Consider the following 6233-nt stretch of genomic DNA (forward strand, 5'->3'; position numbering starts at 1 on the left):
TTAAGGGGGGAGAATGGGGAGCCTCCAATGCCACCAACTTCTGATCAAACTGGCAAATGTCTTGTTCAGAAGATTGTCGTTACGTTCAATTGACTTACTTAGCTTAACATTTTCTTAGTTACCTAGTTGCTGTGAATTATCACTTCTTTTATGGACTTGGCAGTTGGCACAGTTGAAGGTTCATGTAATTAGTCCAAGTTTTTGCTAGGTAGGGCTTCGTCCCAAATTTACTAACTTCTGACGAAGTTGGAAAATTAAAGTGCGTTGTTGTCAATATTTACTTAAAAGACTGCCGTTACTTTCAATTGACTTTCTTGACTTAGCATTTTCTTACTTACCCAGTTGCTGTGATTTTCAATTTCTTTATGTACTTGGTAGTTGGCACAGTTGAATGTTTATGTAATTAGTCTAGTTTTAAGTAGGTGGGAATTTGTCACTAGATACAAAATTTCTTCATCCTACGGCCTCGCACCTCATAAACCTACAAACATACCAAACTTCTTAGTTTTTATTCCGATTTCAATTACGGTACCTAAAATATAAGATTTTATACATCCAAAAAGTCTATTTAAATTACCCAGTTTTTGTTTTGTTTTTTTCTCTTTAAATCTGCTAAAAATAGAAAAATATTCACTTTTGGGAATTTTCTATATAGTTCCAGGAGGCTACAAACATTGCCAAATTTAATCGTTGTAGTCCTACTGGAAGTGCCTAATCATTTTTGGGTGTGGAAAATGTTCCATAAATACCTTGGGATGCTTTAAATTGAAATAACATGGAATGATTTTCAGTTCCCCATAAAACACAACCAAAGTTTTAAACTGTTATTTATTTATTTCTTGTAATTTTCATAGACAACCCTATCCAGACCGTACAATACCAAATTTTAATTGTTTTTTAAATTCCAATTTGTGACCCCTGTGGCGTAGTCGCTAACGCTCGCGCCGAAAGCAAGAGTGGTGCCGAGTTCGATTCCCAGTTTGGCCACTAGGTCGAAAAGGTGTACAGCTTTTTCAGGCCAGCCATCCCGAGTGATGTTTTTCCTGGGTTTTCCTCACTCATACCAGGCAAATTCCGGGATGGTACCTCACATATGCCCCACGCCGCTTCCTTCCCCTTCTCATTCCTTTCTTCCTTTACTTTCCCCGGTTTCTGTGCTCGCCGAGAGACGTCATTGCTCAAACGTGTCCGGGCTTAAGGCTGTTGATGCCGCTAACGCCATAAAATTCTATAAGTATATAATATATAAAACTATATGAACTGACAGAAAATACTTCTGGTTGACGTGGAAACTTCAAATTTGGCATGTTTGTTCATTTCCGAGAATGACCGACCGTAAAAAGTGCCAAAATTGAACAATTTTAGTTTTTAGGAGATCTAATAGGAAGAAGAAATCTTATAGATGTTTTTTGGACATAAAATCTTATGTTTTAGTTACCTAGAATAGGAATTACAAGTTCAAAGTCGGTATCCTTGTACGTTTTCGATAGCAACATAGGTGTAAATCACCAAAACTAAAAAAATCCAAATTTACTGAGGCTTTATGGGCAACTAAAAAATTGTAGCATTCCGGAACTAACCCACAGAAAAATCCGAAAAGTGAATATTTTCAGTTGTTAGGGCGTCTAATCGGGACGAGAAAATTTTTCCGATGTTATTCTTATGGGAGATTTTCTCGACCTAAAATCTTGTTTTAGATACCTAGAATTGGAATTAAAACATAAAAGTTGGTATCCTTGTACGTTTCCGATAGCATCATCCAAGTAAATCACACACACACACAAAATCCAACTTTATTGAGATTTTATGGGTAGCTGAAAAATCATTCCCTTAAGGTTCTTCAATACTTCTAAGTAGTTTGAAGCTGAGCCATTAGATGGCGCAACCTTCCGCCAATAGAAGTATATTAGAAAATAAAAAAAGATTGAAACACAATAACTACATTATTTAAAGCAAAAATAAAACCAAACTTAGAACATTATCGTAGCTCAACATTATCTAGTGCATTATCCTTGCAAAATTTTGATTAAGTCATTATATCCATTGTTACAACCATTCATTGTTGAAAACGCGGAACACGATATCTCAGTCAGTATTTCACCAATTGATCTCAAATCACGCAGACGTATGTACTAGTACAATATCTAGTGCATTATCCGTGCAAAATTTTGATTCCCTAATTATTTCCATTGTTGTGAGCACTCCATTGTTGAAAACGCTGGACACGATATCTGTCAATAATCCACCAATCGATGTCAAATCACGCAGACGTATGTACTAATACAACATCTAGTGCATTATCCGAGCAAAATTTTGATTTCCTAATTGTTTCCATTGTTGTGAGCACTCCATTGTTGAAAATGCGGAACACGAAATCTCAGTCAGTAACTCACAAAAAGATCTCAAATCAGGCAGATGTATGTACTAGTACAACATCTAGTGCCTTACCCGAGCAAAATTCTGATTTCCTAATTATTTCTATTGTTGTAAGCACTCAATTGTTGAAAACGCTGGACACGATATCTCAGTCAATAATCCACCAATGGATGTCAAATCACGCAAACGTATGTACTAGTACAACATCTAGTGCATTATCCGAGCAAAATTTTGATTTCCTAATTATTTCCATTGTTGTGAGCACTCCATTGTTGAAAACGCGGAACACGACATCTCAGTCAGTAACTGACAAACAGATCTCAAATCACGCAGACGTATGTACTAATACAACATCTAGTGCATTATCCGAGCAAAATTTTGATTTCCTAATTATTTCCCTTGTTGTAAGCACTCAATTGTTGAAAACGCTGGACACGATATCTCCGTCAATAATTCACCAATGGATGTCAAATCACGCAGATGTATGTACAAGTACAACATCTAGTGCCTTATCCGAGAAAAATTTTGATTTCCTTATTATTTCCATTGTTGTGAGCACTCCATTGTTGAAAACGCTGGACACTAGATCTCCGTCAGTAATTCACCTATGGATCTCAAATCACGCAGACGTATGTATTAATACAACGTCTATTGCATTATCGGAGCAAAATTTTGACTTCCTAATTATTTCCATTGTTGTGAGCACTCCATTGTTGAAAACGCGGAACACGATATCTCCGTCAGTAATTCACCTATGGATCTCAAATCACGCAGACATATGTACTAATACAACATCTAGTGCTTTATCCGAGAAAAATTTTGATTTCCTAATTATTTCCATTGTTGTGAGCACTCCATTGTTGAAAATGAGGAACACGATATCTCCCGTCAGTAATTCATCTATGGATCTCAAATCACGCAGACGTATGTACTAATACAACATCTAGTGCATTATCCGAGAAAAATTTTGATTTTCTAATTATTTCCATTGTTGTGAGCACTCAATTGTTGAAAACGCTGGACACGATATCTCAGTCAATAATCCACCAATGGATGTCAAATTACGCCGAAGTATGTACTAGTACAACATCTAGTGCATTATCCGAGCAAAATTTTGATTTCCTAATTATTTCCATTGTTGTTAGCACTCCATTGTTGAAAACGCGGAACACGACATCCCAGTCAGTAACTCACAAAAAGATCTCAAATCACGCAGATGTATGTACTAGTAAAACATCTAGTGCCTCATCCGAGCAAAATTTTGATTTCCTAATTATTTCCATTGTTGTGAGCACTCCTTTGTTGAAAACGCGGAACACGATATCTCCGTCAGTAATTCACCTATGGATCTCAAATCACGCAGACGTATATACTAATACATCATCTAGTGCATTATCTGTGCAAAATTTTGATTTCGTAATTATTTCCATTGTTGTGAGCACTCCATTGTTGAAAACGCTAAACAGGATATCTCGGTCAGTAATTCACCAATGAATCTCAAATCACGCAGACGTATGTACTAGTACAATATTTAGTGCATTATAGGTGCAAAATTTTGATTTCCTAATTATTTCCGTTGTTGTGAGCACTCCATTGTTGAAAACGCTGGACACGATATCCCAGTCAATAATCTACCAATGGATGTCAAATCACGCAGACGTATGTACTAATACAACATCTAGTGCATTATCCGAGCAAAATTATGATTTCCTAGATATTTTCATTGTTGTAAACACTCAATTGTTGAAAACGCTGGACACGATATCTCAGTCAATAATCCACCTATGGATGTCAAATCACGCAGACGTATGTACTAGTACTACATTCAGTGCCTTATCCGAGCAAAATTTTGATTTCCTAATTATTTCCATTGTTGTGAGCACTCCATTGTTGAAAACGCTGGACACGATATCTCGGTCAGTAATTCACCAATGAATCTCAAATCACGCAGACGTATGTACTAGTACAATATTTAGTGCATTATAGGTGCAAAATTTTGATTTCCTAATTATTTCCGTTGTTGTGAGCACTCCATTGTTGAAAACGCTGGCTACGATATCTCAGTTAGTAATTCACCAATGGATCTCAAATCACTCAGACGTATGTACCAACACAACAACTAGTGCATTATCCGAGCAAAATTTCGATTTAGTCATTATTTCCATTCTTACAACCATTCATTGTTGAAAACGAGGAACACGACATCTCAGTCAGTAATTCACCAATAGATCTCAAATCACGCAGACGTAAATACTAGTACAATATCTAGTGCGTTATCCGTGAAAAATTTTGACTTCCTAATTATTTCCATTGTTGTTAGCACTCCATTGTTGAAAACGCTGACCACGATATCTCAGTCAGTAACTCACAAACAGATCCCATATCACGCAGATGTATGTACTAATACAACATCTAGTGCCTTATCCGAGCAAAATTTTGATTTCCTAATTATTTCCATTGTTGAGAGCACTCCATTGTTGAAAACGCTGGACACGATATCTCAGTCAGTAATCCACTAATGGATCTCAAATAACGCAGACGTATGTACTAATACAACAACTAGTGCATTATCCGAGCAAGATTTCGATTTAGTCATTATTTCCATTCTTACAACCATTCATTGTTGAAAACGCGGAACACGACATTTCAATCAGTAATTCACCAATCGATGTCAAATCATGCAGACGTATATACTAGTACAATATTTAGTGCATTATAGGTGCAAAATTGTGATTTTCTAAATATTTCCATTGTTGTGAGCACTCCTTTGTTGAAAACGCTGGACACGATATCTCAGTTAGTAATTCACCAATGGATCTCAAATCACGCAGACGTATGTACTAATACAACATCTAGTGCATTATCCGAGCAAAATTTCGATTTAGTCATTATTTCCATTCTTACAACCTTTCTTTGTTGAAAACGCGGAACACGACGTTTCAATCAGTAATTCACCAATCGATGTCAACTCACGCAGACGTATGTACTAGTACAATATGTAGTGCATTATCCGTGCAAAAATTTGATATCCTGTTTATTACCATTGTTGTGAACGTTCCATTGTTGAAAACGCTGGCCACGATATCTGTTAGTAATTCACCAATGGATCTCAAATCACGCAGAAGTATGTACTAATACAACAACTAGCGCATTATCCGAGCAAAATTTCGATTTAGTCATATTTTCATTCTTGCAACCATTCATTGTTGAAAACGCGGAACACGACATTTCAATCAGTAATTCACCAATCGATGTCAAATCACGCAGACGTATGTACTAGTACAATATGTAGTCCATTATCCGTGCAAAAATTTGATATCCTGTTTATTCCATTGTTGTGAGCACTCCTTTGTTGAAAACGCTGGACACGATATCTCGGTCACTAATTGAAAAATGGATCTCAAATCACGCAGACGTATGTACTAATTCATCATCTAGTGCACTATCGGTGCAAAATTTTGATTTCCTAATTATTTCTATTGTTGTGAGCACTCCATTGTTGAAAAATCTGGACCCGATATCTCGGTCAGTAATTCACCAATGGATCTCAAATCACGCAGACGTATGTACTAATACAACGTCTAGTGCATTATCCGGCAAACTTTTGATTTCCTAATTATTTCCATTGTTGTGAGCACTCCATTGTTGAAAACGCTGGGCACGGTATCTCGATCAGTATTTCAACAGTGGATCTCAAATCACGCAGACATATTTACTAATATATCGTCTAGTGCATTATCCGTGCATAATTTTGATTTCCTTATTATTTCCATTGTTGTGAGCACTCCATTGTTGAAAACGCTGGACACGATATCTCGGTCAGTAATTCATCAAGAAATCTCAAATCACGGAGACAT

The sequence above is a fragment of the Thermobia domestica genome, chromosome 2 (genome assembly GCF_964235325.1).
Source record: "Thermobia domestica chromosome 2, izTheDome1.hap1.1, whole genome shotgun sequence".
Classification (NCBI taxonomy): domain Eukaryota; kingdom Metazoa; phylum Arthropoda; class Insecta; order Zygentoma; family Lepismatidae; genus Thermobia; species Thermobia domestica.